This window comes from Chlorocebus sabaeus, chromosome 7 (genome assembly GCF_047675955.1).
Source record: "Chlorocebus sabaeus isolate Y175 chromosome 7, mChlSab1.0.hap1, whole genome shotgun sequence".
NCBI lineage: Eukaryota > Metazoa > Chordata > Mammalia > Primates > Cercopithecidae > Chlorocebus > Chlorocebus sabaeus.
Window position 1 is genome coordinate 81,534,964 of NC_132910.1, and position 18,828 is coordinate 81,553,791.

Consider the following 18,828-nt stretch of genomic DNA (forward strand, 5'->3'; position numbering starts at 1 on the left):
TAGGGGGTTTATTAGGTATTAACTTACATGATCACAAGGTCCCACAATAGGCCATCTGTAGGCTGAGGAGCAAGGAAAGCCAGTCCGAGTCCCAAAGCTAAAGAACTTGGAGTCCAATGTTCGAGGGCAGGAAGATACAGCACAGGAGAACGTTGTAGGCTGGGAGGCTAAGCCAGTCTCCCCTTTCCATATTTTTCTGCTTGCTTTATATTAACTGGCAGCTGATTAGATTGTGCCCACCAGATTAAGGGTGGGTCTGCCTTTCCCAGACCACTGACTCAAAGGTTAATCTCTTTTGGCAATACTCTCACACACAGAATCAATACTTTGTATCCTTCAATCCAGTCAAGTTGACATTCAGTATTAACCATCACAGCTCTCTTCCAAAAATTGGCCTGAAAGTTGTCTTACAATGTTCCCAGTCCTACAGATGAGTAAGAATGATAGCTTCCTGCAAAACCTAGGAATCTTAGGATATTTTGATGACTTCAGGAATAAAGGAATTCATCCAAATTTATAGCTACGCAGGTGAAATCTAATGGCAAATTATTGGCTTAAGTCCTAACCTCAAGAAACTTTTAAAAGTCCAGTCTGAGATTCCTTATAAGAATTTCCAACAATGCAAACTTCAAAAGGCTTACATAGGAAATTATTTTTGTTGAACCTACGTAAAGAGTCACATCAACTCAGAGACAGGCCTTATTCTGTGATGGAGAAAAATATTTCTGTAAGATTATATTTGGTCAGAGGAAAGAAAGGTTGATTGTAGAGAGGCATTTTATATTTTAATAGAAAACTAGAGCTTATAATATTGGGTAATCATATTCTGGTCCCGTTCACTGTCTTTCAACTATTTTTCCAGCTTTTTGTAAATTGCAAGTAGCTGATATGCAAACTCTGTGTCACAGAGATTCAGTTGACTTTTTCTACTGTGGAAAAAAAAAAAAAAACAATTTTGTTACCTACCTATAATTTAGATTAGATCCTGTCGCTTGTATAAATTGGCAACCATTATCAAATTCCCAATTATGTCAGTTCTCTTAAATATCTCGTTAAAACCAACTAATGCTTCCAATATTTCTTCCCCACTTCCTACTTGTGATTACAGAAAACTAAACCCTGAAAGCTCATATGTGTAATAGCCCTAGCAGAGAATCAGCTGACTATGAAGAAAAGCATCCCACTACTCCACACCTAATACTTTTCAGACTTGCTTACTTGTTCTTTTTTAAAAAGTCCTTTTGTTCTCACTTTTGAGACTCTTGTAGATTTTGTGGTCAGAGCATTCTGCCTATTGCAATTATCCCTGGCTCCCAATTGCAATAGTCTTTTTGAATAAAGTCTCTCCTTACCCAAGTCTGGATTTATTTCCTGACACTGTCTTCTAGTATGTTACTTTTACCCAGAATTATCTTCTCTTTCACTCTCCTATAGTTGAAATCCTCCACATTTAACGCTAAATCAAAAGACACATTATCTCTGAATATTGTCCCTATCTGGCAGTCAAAATTAACTGCAAGGTATTTTATTTGAACTTTTATTCATCACTTATTCATCCTCCCTTTATAAGAATGATTTACCAAATTTTGTCTAAAATTAAATTTTTAGTCACTGAAAAGCAAGAAACCTATATTATTCACTTTCTTTTTTTTTACAGTCCCTTGAAAAGAATAAATATCTATGTGTGTCTTTTTCATTTATTTAATATAGAGTTACCACATTTTTACTATCCCATAGCAAAAGTGGTATTTTAGGCGTATTCTGAGTCATGTTTATTCACTAATTATATATATTTGAAAAAATAATATTTTCACTCTACGGAACATTAGGTAGAAACCACAGAAGGGATTATCTTATAATCCCTCACGTAAGTGCCCTTCCACTTTACCTGAATATGTTCACGTTAGTTTTTGCAATTTAACATATAAAGATTGTTTAGAATTTCAAATTGTGTATATAAGATTTTAATTATTTGACTCCAGTCAATTTTTAAATTATATTCTAGTTAAAACAAAGTAGGTAATTTAAACCATAATACAATATGTGTGCATAGATATTTCATGGTCTTTCCATGCCCCTTTATATTACGTGCTATGATAGAGTAAGAGAATAAACAACTGGCTTAGACTGAATTCATGTCTATAACGATCACATCATTTTCTAAGATGTGCTTTGAAAAGCTTCTTATTCCTTTTTCTTGTGTTCCTTATATTTGCTGACAATAGTTTTCCTTCTATTTGTAGTTTCAGCACCATGCCTACTTAAGAGAGTTATTGTTTCAGACTTTAGTTGGTTTCGCTGGTAAACCCACCTATGGTTTATATTTACCAAACAACAAAATCCCTGCCATGTTCCCATATGATTGATCATTTATTTTCTGAAAGAATAGAGTAGTAGGCAGGAATGGGATTAAAGGGAGTAGTTGCAAAATAAGCAAAGAAAGCACAGGTTATTTCCTGTTGAGGCATAGTCCGAACACCAAGAATATTTGACCTAGCTCTTATGCTGTATAATTGAGTGGTCATGAAAGTTGCTATAACAAAGAGGCACTACACTGTGGCAGTAAAAACAGTATAAAAACATTCATCTTTTACATAAAGAACAGAAGTAGTAGGTCCAGATTTGGTAGGGAGACTTCCATCTTTGTTCAGGTATCTATTTCATGGGCAGTTAGTTTACACCATATTTAGGCCACTGGATATTAAAAGAAGAGTTAGAAAAGCACACAAGTTATTTTGAAGGCATAGCTTAGAAGTGGATATCACTTCTCATATCCCATTAGGTAGAAAATATAAATGTTTATAGCAAAACTGCATAAGAGGCTTGGAATTGTAGTCTCTAGTCAAGCCCATTTCTGTCATTAGAAAGGGGAAAGATAAATATTAGTAGGAAATCATTAATCTCTGTTCCTCAAGCCAAAACAGAGAGACAAAGAACTCGTGATTTAAATCACTATGAAAGAGTTATACCTACAAATAATCTATTCAGTATACAATTCAACTGTGGATCCATGGGAAAAGAAAGGGGTACAGAAAGGTAAGATGTCAAACAGAGGAAGAATATCTTAATCTTCTTTGCTCTGATTATTTAACTATTCAGTAGGACTTGTGAACATATACAGACTAGGTTAATTATTTATCTTGGAAGTGGGTGATATAAGGACACACACAAACATTTGCACACGTGCACACACAATACATGCTCATTAATTTTCTGGTTTTATACTCCATTTCTGACTAGATATACAGGTTTCCATCAGCTCCCAGAGATTTAGAACTTCAAACTGAGACAGGATTATACAGAACTTATTTTACTGAAAGACAGAACTATGGTAAGCTTGAGTAAAGATAGTTTATTCTTTTAAGTTTGCAAAATCCCACCAGAAATATGGAGATCAAAGTTTTCATTAAAGGCAAGTTAAAACAATAATAATCTAATTTCTTATTAAAACTGAGCACCAAAGTCCAAAAACTATGCTATTAATTAACATTGTGGCTGTGTTATCCATTGAGGTAATATCTTCCCTTTAGCCTTATTATTCTATCTTAAAATATTGAACTTACATAAATATCTTCAGACCTCAACAATTTCAATATAATATGCTTGAATTTTCCCAAAAAATCTAACTAAACTCAAGTGTTAGTCATTAAAACTAAAATTATGCTCAGTTGTTCTTTCAATTTATGTGACCTATTTCAGTAATGATTACAACTCACTATTCTTCTTGTCCTCTTGAATACACCTATTAATGATTACATCAATGAAATGTCAAAATAATCCATTTGGTTAGGAGATAAAATAAGCTTGAAGAAGTTATTGAAAATGTATGAACAAATGGTTAACTTTCTACATATTATTTTGAAGTTCTCTGGAGTATATATACAAATATTCTTAAATTTTCAAAACTTTAAAATAATAAGCAAGTCAGGAGACTTCTGATAACTAATAAAATAGTGACCAGCACATGCTTTTGGTTTTCTCCCCTATAATCTACTCCTGAGAAATCACGGAAGCAATACAGATAATAGATTTGAAGAATTAATATTAAAAAGTGGGAAACCTGCGAGATCAAAGGCTGTTGTGAATTAGTGCATGTAAAAGAGAGAGAGAGCAGAGACAGAAGGGCTAGCATGTGGGTTAGCAGTGTCCTGGGAGAAAGGTGTATTACAGTGTAAGACTGAAGTGGGAGAGAATTTTAAAATTCTAACCTTAGAAGGCAATCTTCGTAATGCCATTGTTTGTCATTACCACATTAATATATAGCAACATCCTAAGCATTGACCCTGATGGCCTGAATTACTGCTGGAGCAAGGTGGCAATTTAATTGATTCATGTCTACCTTCTTCAAAGTCAAGGGCTGGTGACATGGCATTTAGAAAAATAAATATTCAGAAAAGGCTTCTTATCTAAGAGTAATTTTAAGAAGAAATTACTAACCATTTAACAAGATCTACTCAAAGTTTCTTTAATAATCAAGCCTAAATTTTACTGGTGCACAATTCTTCCCTAACAGATAATGTATTTCTAAGCTTTCTTTGCAACTAAGAGTGCCTATATGATGCAATTCTGGTCAATAGAATAAGTGCAAATTATGTCTACAATTTCTAGATTATGCCTTTGAAAAGAAAACAAATTCTATTTTACTTTCTTTTAGCATACACATGACAACATCTATAGCAACAAACTTGGACCCAGGAACACTTTTGATTCAGAGTCTTTTAATTACTTTGTGGTGAAGAAATATCCTAAGACTTGCCAACTCTGAACAACTACCTTTGAGACTATTGAAATAAAGAAGAATAAAATTCCATTGTATTTATATCATTGTAACTATGGGTCTCCTTGATACAGAAATTTAACGCAGACCATAAGTGCTATGGTTTGAATATGGTTGGTTATTCCTCACCTAAATTCATGTTGAAATTTGATCCCTACAAAGAACTCAAACAAATTTACAAGAAAAAAAAAACAACCCCATCAAAAAGTGGGCAAAGGATATGAACAGACATTTCTCAAAAGAAGACATTCATACAGCCAACAGACACATGAAAAAATGCTCATCATCACTGGCCATCAGAGAAATGCAAATCAAAACCACAATGAGATACCATCTCACACCAGTTAGAATGGCGATCATTCAAAAGTCAGGAAACAACAGGTGCTGGAGAGGATGTGGAGAAATAGGAACACTTTTACACTGTTGGTGGGATTGTCAACTAGTTCAACCATTATGGAAAACAGTATGGCGATTCCTCAAGGATCTAGAACTAGATGTACCATATGACCCAGCCATCCCATTACTGGGTATATACCCAAAGGATTATAAATTATGCTGCTATAAAGACACATGCACACGTATGTTTATTGCAGCACTATTCACAATAGCAAAGACTTGGAATCAACCCAAATGTCCATCAGTGACAGATTGGATTAAGAAAATGTGGCACATATACACCATGGAATACTATGCAGCCATAAAAAAGGATGAGTTTGTGTCCTTTGTAGGGACATGGATGCAGCTGGAAACCATCATTCTCAGCAAACTATCACAAGAACAGAAAACCAAACACCGCATGTTCTCACTCATAGGCGGGAACTGAACAATGAGATCACTTGGACTCGGGAAGGGGAACATCACACACCGGGGCCTATCATGGGGAGGGGGGAGGGGGGAGGGATTGCATTGGGAGTTATACCTGATGTAAATGACGAGTTGATGGGTGCAGCACACCAACATGGCACAAGTATACATATGTAGCAAACCTGCACGTTGTGCACATGTACCCTACAACTTGAAGTTTAATAATAATAAATAAATTTAAAAAAAAAAAAAAAAAAAGAAATTTGATCCCCAAAATGTTTTTGGGAGGTAGTGCCTAGTGGAAGGTAGTTGGGTCATGGGAGAGGAGCCCTCATTAATGGTGTGATACTATGTGATAGTGATGTTTCACTCCAGCAAGACTGGATTAATTCTACAGAAATAGGTTAGTCTTTATAAAGCAAGACTTTTTCCTGTTTGGTCCCTCTGCATATGTATCTGCCTCCCCTTTGACCTTCTCCACCATGCAATGACCCAGCATTGACATGAAAGCTAGAAGCAGCGCATGAACTTCTAAGCCTGCAGAACCATGAGCTAAATAAACCTTTTTTCCTTATAAATTACCCAGCCTCAGGTATGCGGTTACAGTAACACAAAGCAGACTAAGACAGAAAAAATAGCTCAGAATATAAAGAGGAATCCAGTACCAGAGTACTAGGATAGAATGCCAAGGCACGGCATTCTAAATCAGAAGTTTTGTAAGGCTCTTAAGAATCTTGATTCTGAGTTCATTTCCTAAATATCACTTTGTTTCCCCAAGAAGAACACAATAAGGACCCACTTCCTATGATACAATTACCAGAAGAAGTGTAGGTGATACCACCAGGTCAACATAAATGCACAGGACAAAATAACCAAATATCTGAGCAGTAAACTCATTATAAAGAAACATAATGAATGTAACACACAAAGCCATACTTTTGTAACAGACAGAATAACAATTTAAACTAATTATAATAAATTTCATGGAAGTATTATGAAAGAATAGAAGATAATTTTAAAAACAGAAAAGAAAGTAATACAGTAAAAAATGTATGATGGATGAGATAAAATCTGGTTAGAAACAGTTGAAGAATGAACAAGTGATGTGGAAAATTATATTTAGAAACTTTGCAAAAGTCAACTGGAAAATATAGAGATGAAGGGTTAGAAATTGGAGGAAATAAAGTAAAATTACCAGCATTTGGACACAGAATGCCAAAATAAGTGCAAATATCTGAGGAAATAGTAACAATATGCACATAAAATTAATGGAGTTTAACATTTCATAGTAAAAGGATTTATATAATGCCAAACTTTCATGTTAGAGCAAATCTATACCTACACATGTTGCATTGAAATTTAAGTTTGTCAAGGTACAAGGAGCAAATTCTAGAAACTTCCAAAGTGGGAGAATTTTTGCAAAGTTTTTCAAAAACAGAAAAAATAACTAAAGATAGTCATTTACCTTATGAAACATAATCTCAGAAAAGATAGACAATACAATAAAGAAAATTATAGTTCCAAGCAATACTTACATGAATCCAACAGTATATTAAAACTAAGGTATCATAATATAAAATTTATCACAAGAAGGCACTGATGCTTCAATGTAAAAATCTGTCATTATAATTAATCACATTAATAGACTAAAATAAAAATGTATGATTATTAACAGATGTAGACAAAACATTTGATAAAAATTAGTACTTGAAAATAGTTAACAAACAATAAGGAGATATTTCTAATATGGCAAAAGTTATTTGCCAAATACCTATTTAAATACATTCCATTTAGTACCAAGAAGAGGGTAGGGAATTTCATTATCATCAATACTCTTTAAGGTTGTATTGAACGTCCAGGATATGCCGTAAAATAATGAAAGGAAGGAGGCAGTGGGTAGGTAGATAATGAGAAAAAAAGAAGAAAAGAAGGACAGGAAAGATATAAAATATAAAGTTTTAAAGGAATTAGATTAAATATTATTTGCAAATGATATCTATATGAAAATTATAGCATCAGAATTTAATAGAATTAGTAAGATAGTTGATTGTCTACTAGACTCAAAATGAGCATAAAAATTAGCATTTCTTCTATATGGACAATAAGATACTAGAAAATATATTTATATGATAAAAACATAAAAGTTTAAATTTCTATAAAATAGGAATTTATATGGAAATAATCTGCTATAACTCAATGGACTAGACAAAATTTTTAAACTCAAGTAAAGAAATTAAATACAAGCTTTGAGCTAAAAAAATTCAAGATTCTTGTATTGAACAACTTAACATCATATTTGTGGAAAATTTCTGTAAATTAATTTGTAAATTTATGCAATCCAAATCAAAACCCCTACTCTGTTTTTTGAAGAATTTGATTAATTTATTTTTAAAATAAAGTCTCATAAATAGCTATCAAAAAAGCATAGAAAGGGATTATTGTACTAAAATTCAGTAGTATTATGTAATATATTACACCCAACAGAAAAATGTAATCAAACCGAGAATTCAGCATCAGACAGATATGTGTATGCACACACACACACACACACACACACACACACACACACACATACACATACATATGGACAATATACAATAAAATACATTATTTTAACTTGGTGGATAATGGACAGTACTCATAATCCGCTGCATAAAAGACAAGACTAAAGACCAAAATGTATTATATGAAACTGTGAATAAAAAAGAGAATAATGAAAAAAATACCTTTAGGAATTGGGGTTGGTAAAAGCTTTGTTACCACAAAATTTCACGTTTTCTTTTACATTAACTCTGTACACTGAAAAGACCATGTCCAATAGGTATGACCTGGACAAAACTATGCATTTTAGTCCTGGTATAAATTTATTGTAAGTTTTATTTCTCTCTGAACTATTCAAAAATTTCTCATTTTTTCCAAGTAACCAGAATTTGTTAAAACTCGACTGTCTGATTATACTCGTGAAACATATATTCATTTGACACTTTCCACATTTCTCCTTGTATTAATTCACATATTTATTTATTCAACAAGTATGCCTCACTGGAAATTCTTGGACTTGCAAGTTCAAATAGGACCAAAAAGGAATATTATAATATAGAACTAAGATGAAATCCTCATAATTGTGTTTTTTCAAAAGCTTTATTGAAATATAATTGGCACACAATAAACTACACATGGAAAATGGACAGCTAAATAAGTTTTCACATATATAGATATGGAACTGTGAAATCAACATAACAATCAAAATAATGAACATGTCTATCACCACCCAAAATTTCCTCATACAACTTTACACTGTCCCTCTCATCCCACTCCAAAGCTCTTCCCTAGGCCACCACTGATCTGCTTACAGTAGCTACGTATGTCTCATCATTATCTAGAATGTATATATAAATGTAACCATCCAAACTCTTTTTTGTGGCTTCTTTCACTCAGTGTAATTATTTTGAGATTTATCCATGTTGTTACATTTACTAATACTCACTTTTATTACTGAGAAATATTCCCTCATATTGATATATCATATATGCCATTTGTGAATCAGCTTCTATAATTTCTGAATTTCAGAGATGCTCTTCCTTTTATCTAAGTTGTAAAAATTATTAGGCATAGAGTCTTCATCATATTGCCTTATTATGTTTCAGTGTGTGAAAGGGTCTGTAGAGATGCCTTCCCTCCTAAATTCATGATATTGATAATTTGTGTCTGTGAGTGTGTGTGAATTCCTTATGTACCTGTAGTTCTGAGATATTACTACACTTTCACAGTAGGTACCTTGGCTTTTAGAAATTTGCTAAGTATTTTAGCTGAATTGTTTTTATTACCTTGCATGTTGTGAAAGGTTTGACCCACATAAGCAAGCATCCACATTCTGTCTCTCCTAGGAGTACAAACTATTTGTTTCTAGGCCAGTTTCTTCTGTAACTTCAGCTCTTTGATGGATTTTTTTTAAATTATGGGTTTTTTTGGATTTAGCATTATTTTGTTATGTTTTTTATCAAAAGTGGAGACAGTGGGAGCAACGTCATGGTTTGCTGTACTTTATGAACTACAGTAAGAAATAATTAATAACCACAGAGTTATACCCAAACAATCTGTTTAATTCTTTTTTTTTTTTTTTTCTCTTGAGACGGAGTCTTGCTCTGTCGCCCAGGCTGGAGTGCAGTGGCCAGATCTCAGCTCACTGGAAGCTCCACCTCCCGGGTTCACGCCATCCTCCTTCCTCAGCCTCCCGAGTAGCTGGGACTACAGGTGCCCGCCACCATGCTGGCTAATTATTTTGCATTTTTGGTAGAGATGGTGTTTCACTGTGTTAGCCAGGATGGTCTCGATTTCCTGACCTCGTGATCCACCCGTCTCGGCCTCCCAAAGTGCTGGGATTACAGGCTTGAGCCACCGCGCCTGGCCACAATCTGTTTAATTCTTAAAATACAACCTCTTTGTAACAAGTTATCTTTCCTTTTTCCCTCTTAATCTTCTCATCTGAACAATGCAAATCAAATACTCATGAGTTTTGAGATGCAATAGTGGTCATGTAAGGGATTTTAGTCATATTAAAGATCCTAAGGCAGTGGAAAGCCATCAGAGACTTTTAAGCAGGACATAAAATGAATTGGGGCCTTAAAAAAAAGTCAATTTGGCTTCTCCAAGAATGTATTCTAGGTTTAGTACTCATTAAGATGCATTATATTTTATGCATGTATTTATTATTAATCAGTTATTATTATAATTTGAGATGGAGTCTCGCTCTGTTGCTCAGGCTGGAGTGCAGTGGCACAATCTTGGCTCACTACAACCTCGGATGCCAGGTTTAAGTGATTCTCCTGCCTAAGCCTCCTGAGTCATAGCTGGGATTACAAGCGCCCAACACTGTGCCAGCAATTTTTTGTAGTTTTAGTAGAGACGGTGTTTCACCATGTTGGCCAGGCTGGTCTTGATCTCCTGACCTCAAGTTATCCACTTGTCTTGGCCTCTCAAAGTGCTGGGATTATAGGCATGAGCCACCATGCCTGGCCTCATTAGGATGTATTTTAAAAATGCATAAAACAGATAATCCTACCTTGACAAAAGGATGACAGTGGCTACCAAGGACAGTATATGTATTTGAATATAATCGGAGGAAAGTAACTGTTAGGGAGAGAGATTTTTCTCAGTTCTTCCAGTTTTTCTAGAGAAAATACTACCACTCCATTTATTTTTCCATAGGGAAAATTATAGTGGGAATACTTCCAACTTCTCACTTATTCATTTTCATTTCTTTTTTTTGGGTCTGTCGGCTAGAAAGCAAGAGGCCTTCTAAATATGTTTACTTCTTGTACTAAGAGATCTGTCTTGGAAATCAAGTATATGATTCATCCACATTGACCAGGTGGGTAAGCCTTATTCAATGGTGTAGTATTTGTAAGTTCATTGTACATACCGTTTTAAATCAAATCATTGAATCAAGCTTTTCTTTTTCAGAAATTATGTAAATTTTTATATTTCATCTCTATTTTTAATAAGCTCCTAACTCAGTATGGGACAATGAATATTATTTTGGGATCCAGACACTCCCAATAGTCATGTTTCAGTTTTGGATATATGAAGTTTCAAATTATCCATGATATCCAATTAGAGATGAAAAGTTGACAAAGGTGCATACTGATTTGGAAATTGGAAGACAGTCCTAGATTTAAAATATAAATATGGGATTTGTTAAAGGAAGAAGAACACATGAATTCATTTAGTGATTTTATGCATAGTGAAAATAGAATAGACACTAGGACTGATGCCTGAAGACTCCAAAGTTTAAGGTCAAGAAGAGAGAGAGAAGAAACATCTGGAATCATAAAAAGAAATCTGTTAAAATATGCGTATAGGTCACATAAGATACAGATTACATGTTTTCATTGTGTCTTCCAATATAAACATCACTTGCATAAAATAAACCCCAATGTATATTTTTAAACATTAATTAGTAATTGTTCTACTCTCTCACTGAAAGTCATTGGAGTTGTATGCAATAAAAGACATCAATATAACAAAAGAAATGCCACATCAAGGCAGAAGAAAGAGCGCTAAGTAGCAAATTCTGTTAAAAATATTAATTATTAAATTTAATTTAATTTAATTTAATTTAAAATATTAAATTAAATTTAATTTAAAATATTAAATTAAATTTAATTTAAAATTTTAAATTAAATATTAAAAATATTAATACCCTACTTCTTTGTAAGAATTGAGATTTTAAAATCAATTGATTTATGCAGAAATTTTGGGATTGAAGTTATGATCAGCAAAGAAAATGAAGAAGCAAACTCATTTTTGAAAATCATGTATTTTGTAGTATAATAATAGGAAAGTTAATTTTTTCTATCTTTACATGAGAACAATTATACTAAAAATATAAAAAAGTGTAATTTAACATATGACATGAAAACAAATAAATATATAATTATGCAGCATTTTATGAGATAATTAATACAATAAAAGCTGTATATGCAAACAGATATGTTTGTATGTTGTAGTAACCAATGAATTTTGAATACCACTATTGAATTATTAAAATATTTTTTGTGTCCCTGAAATAGTTTAGTTTTAACTAATTTTTACCCATGTATTAGTCTGTTTTTATGCTGCTGATAAAGGCATACCCAAGACCAGATGATTTGTAAAGGAAAAGCCATTTAATGGACTCAGTTCAACATGGCTGGGGAGGTCTCACAGTCATGGCTGAAAGTGAAAGGTACATTTTACATGATGGCAGGCAAGAGAGAAATGAAAGCCAAGTGAAAGGGGAGAACCCTTATAAAATCATCAGATCTCATGAGACTTATTCACTACCACAAGAACAGTATGGAGGAAACTGCCCCCATGATTCAGTCATCTCCCACCAGGTCCCTCCCACAACACGTGGGAATTATGGAAGTTACAATTCAAGATGAGGTTTGGATAGGGACACAGTCAAACCATATCACTTCACCTCTGGCCCCTCCCAAATCTCATGTCTCACGTTTCAAAACCAATCACGCCTTCCCAACAGTCTCCCAAAGTCTTAACTCATTTCAGCATTGTCTCAAAAATCCACAGTCCAAAGCCTTATCTAAGGCAAGTCCTTTCTGCCTAAGAGCTTGTAAAATCAAAAGGAAGTTAGTTACTTCCTAGATACAAGGGAAGTACAGGCATTGGATAAATACAGCCATTCCAATGAGAGAAATTGGCCAAAACAAAGGGGTTAGAGGACCCATGCAGGCTGGAAATTCAGCAGGGCAATCAAATCTTAAAGCTCCAAAATGATCTCTTTTGCCTCCATGACTCACATCCAGGTCATCCTGATGCAAGATGTCAGTTCCCATGGTCCTGGGAAGCTCAGTCAAATGACTTTGCAGAGTACAGCCACCCTCCTGGCTGCTTTCATGGCTGGAGTTGAGTGTCTGCAGCTTTTCCAGGGTCACAATGCAAGTTGTCAGTGGCTCTATCATTCTGGGGTCTGGAAGACAGTCACCCTCTTGTTACATCTCCACTAGGCAGTGCAGCAGTGGGAACTCTGTGTGGGGGCTCCAACTCCACATTTTCCTTCCACACTGCTCTAGCAGAGGTTCTCCATAGGGCCCTGCCCCTGCAGTGAACTTCTGCCTAGAAATTCAGGTGTTTTCATACATCCTCTGAAATCTAGGTGGAGGTTCCTAAACCTCAATTATTGACTTCTATGTACCTGCAGGCTCAACACCACGTGGAAGTTGCCAAGGCTTGGGGCTTGCACCATCTGATGCCATGTCCAAGCTGTACCTTGGCCCCTTTAGCCATGGCTGGAGCAGGCAGGATGCGGGGCACCAAGTGCCTAGGTTGTACACAGCAAGGGGCCCTGGGTCCAGCCAATGAAACCATTTTTTCCTCCTAAGCCTCTGGGCCTATGATGGGAGGGGCTGCCAACAAAGGTCTCTGACATGCTCTGGAGCCATTTTTCCCCTTTTGTTGGCAATTAGCATCTGCCTCCTCCTTACTTATGTAAATTTCTGCAGCCAGTTTGAATTTATCCTAAGGAAATGGGTTTTTCTTTTCCATCGCATCATCAGGCTGCAAATTTTCTGAACTTTTATGCTGTTTCCCTTTTAAAACTGAATGCTTTTAACAGCACCCAAGTCACCTCTGGAATGCTTTGCTGCTTAGAAATTTCTTCCACCAGATGGGCCAGGTGTGATGACTTATGCCTGTAATTCCAGCAATTTGAGAGGCCAAGGCAGGTGGATCACGAGGTCGGGAGTTTGAGACCAGCCTGACCCACATGGTGAAACCCCATCTCTATTAAAAATACAAAAATTATCCAGGTGTAGTGGCATGAACCTGTAATCCCAGTTAAACCCAGCTACTCAGGTGGGTGAGGCAGGAGAGCCCACTTCCACCCAGGAAGTGGAAGTTTCAGTGAGCTGAGATCGCACCATTGCACTTTAGCCTGGGCAACAGATTGAGACTCCATCTCAGAAAAAAAAAAAAAAAAAAAAAAAAGAAAGAAAGAAAGAAAAAGAAATTTCATGCACCAGAAACCCTAAATCATCTCACTCAAGTTCAAAGTTCCACAGATCTGTAGGGCAGGAGCAAAATGCCACCAGTCCCTTTGCTAAAACATAGCAAAAATCACCTTTACTCCATTTCCCAACAAATTCTTCATCTCTCTCTGAGGCCACCTCAGCCTGGATTTCATTATCCATATCATTGTCAGCATTTTTATTAAAGCCATTCAGCAAGTTTCTAGGAAGTTCCAAACTTTCCCACATTCGCCTGTCTTTTTCTGAGCCCTCCAAACTTTTCCAACCTCTCTCTGTTACACAGTTCCAAAGTCGCTTCCACATTTTTGGGTATATTTACAGCAGCTCCCCACTCTACCAGTACCAATGTACTCTATTAGGCCATTTTTCATGCTGCTGATAAAGACATACCTGAGACTGGGTGATTTTTACAAAAAAGGGGAGGTTTAATGGACTCACAGCTCCATGTGGCTGGGGAGGTCTGACAATCATGGTGGAAGGCAAAAAGGCACATCTTACATGGTGGCAGACAAGAGAGAAATAAGAGCCAATCTAAAGCGCAAAACCCTTATAAAATCATCAGATCTCATGAGACTTACTACCAGGAGAACAGTATGGGGGAAATTGCCCCCATGATTCACTTATCTCCTACTGGGTCCCTCCCACAACATGTGAGAATTATGGGAGCTACAATTCAAGATGAGATTTTAGTGGGGACACAGCAAAACCATATCAACTTATATTCTATCATGTATCCATCAAGTACTTGTCGCTATTGAACCATTTTCCTATACTATCCATTGCATACTAATAATTATGCACTGGTATAATTTTATGTGTATTTATATTCATAATGAGTAATAGCTGCCTTGCCTACTTGGTTTGTTAGCATATTCACATTAAATTCTTTTGGATCAAACTGCCACATTAGCAGTGAATTTTTCTACCAGGCTACCCTCCTAGAATTGTCTCAGTATCCCTAGAGTTTGCACAATTAGAGTTCAGTCCAACTTCTACACACTAGGGAGAGAGAGGGGAAAAAAAAAAAATCTTGAATTATATTGAAAATAGGTGTGGCAGGTGTTTAATTTTTTTACTCAACGTCCATTGCAATGTATCTCCACCTTACCTTTTTGTATAATAGTGTCCAGAAAACTAAAAAAACAAACAAACAAACAAACAAAAACCAAACCTTTAACTTGCTGCTAAGTGCAGAAATGTCACTTTAAATTTCTGGCAATGCAATCATGCAAGAAAAAAGCAAGAAAGAAGAAAGTTGAAGAGTCTGTTTCTTCTGTGTGACTTTTAATAACAAACTATGGGGTTTTGGATTGGGATTTTAAAGGTTACCTTATTTATACAGAAATCCGAGGTCTACATTACCCAAGGAAGCATGATGAAATTAACCATTTCTGAAAAGAAGCTCTTTTATAGTAAAGTAGTAGAAAATAATGGGTGATGAAAGGGGTTGGATAGCAATGGTGAAGTTTTAATGTGCTGGTCTTCGTTTCCCAGCTGTTGAGCTACCAGAGGCAGTGGCAGTTGTGTTTTTATTAGAGTAGTACAATAGTGTTTCAGAAATCTTTCCAAGCTTTTTTAGCAAGGTTTTGTGGTCATTTTGAAGACTCTGAAATTTATGTAATGTCCCATATAAGATAATTTTCTAAATAAAGAGCAGTCTCTGGTATCTGAAAGTAAAAACAGTAACAGTATTGTTATTGGTACCATTATTAAAAGCAAAGGTGTTTATTCGTTATTAAGGACAAGAAAGGAAGGCAAGAAAGGTGGACTAGCCTGTCTGAAGCTAACAATGCTGGAAAGCTCAGAGAAAGATACTGACAGCTCCAAGGTGTTATACCCTTAGGCACACTCAGGGTCAGGAAACTAGGGAGCTCTTTTCTTTTTGTAGCCACAGGATTTACATACTTAAAAACTGGATTCACAATTTTACCCTGCGCCTTCCTGAAGTACAAGATACATTGAATTTAAAGCCTCATCAAGTCTCCTATATAAAAAATAAAGACATTGTTTGGGATAGAGGAGAATTTCAAAATTCAAAATGGACCCACTTGGCGTAGTTGAAGCAAATCTATTCTCAGGTGACTTTCTGTGTCTAATCAAACACATAGCTGTAATATTCTTTGGGAGAATTATATTTAAAGTTATGCCTCACTCAGAAAGCTAGTAAATAAAATAGAAAATAAAAATGTATCTTTAGAAGTATACCTCTGTGCGTCCTAATTTTATTACTTTGAGGTCTTTTCACCCACAATATTAATGAGTACATTTATATGATAATATTTTACCCTGAAACCTATACATTTAATTACATCAACTATAATTTTACTTCAGTTTCAAAATTTATTTCAGATGTTAAAATGACATATTAACACAAGGATATGTGAGCAATAAAATAAGCATCCAAAATGCAAAGTCAATATCAGTGCTTCATTAATTAATCTAAAAGAATGTAAGAATTAGGTTTTAAATCAGAGCTTTTTACTTCTATGTAGTTATAATAAAACAAATGGAAGTAGTAAGATTATTTCATATATAAACTCTAATTCAACCAAAGTGTTTCTTCATCCAGAGTCATGAACATTGATTGGGAATAAGGATGGCATAAATATACTTGAGAAACTCAGTTATATTTTACACTACTGCAATCACCTCTTGCTTGCTAAGCATTAACTCTTAGTTCTTTCATCTACTTTCCAGAAGTACACACCAGAGTGTCCTTTTCAAACATAATTTTAATTATGTCATTTTCATTGTTAAGGTTCTTCAATAATTTCCAATTGTTCTTAAGACAACAACTAAATTGTTCCTGTGGCCTATAAGTCTTGCATGGTCTGATTCCTGCTTACCTTTCTAGACTCCTCTCTCACTGTTTTTCTTCTTGCTGTAAACTACTGCTGTGCTCCAGTACAACAGGTCCCATCCCCCATAGGGACTTTGTGTAGTGATTTTCTGAAACAATTCCCACTCTCTCCCCAACTTAGGTAACCTATATTCACCCTTTATTTTCTCAGAAAAGCTGTCCCTGGACTTTTGGATGAATTTATATTTCTTTTTTACTTGCAGTCAGATCATCATGTGTTTTGCTTTCATGACTTATTTTTTACCTGTAATGTTTGATAAGTCTCTCCTATTGTATTCTGAGTTCCGTGAATGTAAACATTTATCCTATCTTTGTATTATTATTGTTAATAATTACAAAGTAAATGTCATAATTAGAGTTGTGCAGAGTTGGTACTTATTTAATGCTTTTTGAATAAAGAAATGATTTCTATTACCAATTTACGTATGTAATTTAACCATAATAACTTTTTTTTTTGTATTTACTTAGTGCATACGGTGTAGTTTGCTCATGCAGATGTGGTCCTATGAAAATGTTATGCCCAGATATTGTTCTCATGTGTCCTACTTCCTATCTTTGTAGCTTCTAGAAAAGGTTAAACTCAAATGTAGTTGCTGTTATACAATGTGTTCATTTATAGATACAATTCAAGATCAAGATCACTCAATGGAATGCAATTAATGAGAGCATCTTTTGGAACTAATCTAAAGAAGAGCTCACTGATGGGGTAACTGTACAGTCATCCCTCAATATGCTCAGGAAACTGATTCCAGAACTACCCTCAGATTCCAAAACCTACAGATGCTCAAGTTCCTTATATAAAGTGGCATAGTATTTGCATATAACATATGCACATCTTTCGGTATACTTTAAATTATCTCTAGATTACATAATGCAATGTAAATTATATGCAAATAGTTGCTATACTATATTATTTTTTATTTCTAGCATTTAGTGTTATTTACATATTTATTCATTTTTTACTACTTTAGAGCTGCAGTTGGTTGAATCCACTGATGTGGAACCTGTGGATATGTAAGGCTGACTATAGGTAGAAAAGAAAGTAAATAAATTCATTTTATTTGAAACTAAATAGTAATCAATAAGAAGAGAAAATAAATTCAGCTTATTATTTGATAAATATTTATTGAGCTCTTAGTATGTTACTTGTATCCAGGATCCAGTGGTAAAGAAAACAATTTGGGTCTAATACAAAGTTTAGCTTATTTTTTACACTGAGAACTCGTACCAAATTTATGAAAATAAGCTAACATTGATAGGGATTCTTAGTGTAGATTAAAATTTAAATCAGTAAAAAATGTTCAGCAGATTGTAGGTAAAGATCTAAATGGAATTAAACACATTTCTATTATAAGTAAGATGAACAATAGCATATAAGTAATTATTTAATAATCATATTTGTGTTTGTGGAAAGAATAAATAATAAAAAATACAAAGATCAGAGCAAAGAAAATCTGTATCGGGACTGCTTTGGAAATTAAGATGGCCAGAAATAGAACAAAGAACGTGGGCAACAAAGACATGACAAGATAATTTTCATAGCCACAGATACTGAAGGTTCAGTAAAAGAGTTGTAGGTTAATGAATGATGTGTAGTACCCGCTAATGAAGAAAGATTAAAAATTATTTGACAGGCTAAACTACAATTATTTGAAAGGTTAAAATATATACACTCTCCATAATGTATCCTCAGATCTGATTGCTGTGGATAAGAAAAAACAAGGAAAACCGGCAAATTTAAAAAATTAAAAATAAAACTGAGACTTCAGCATCTGTGGATTTTGGAATCCAAGGAGTGTTCTGGAAATAAATATGGCTAATAAATTGGAGATAATGATTTAGATCCCATAATTCTAACA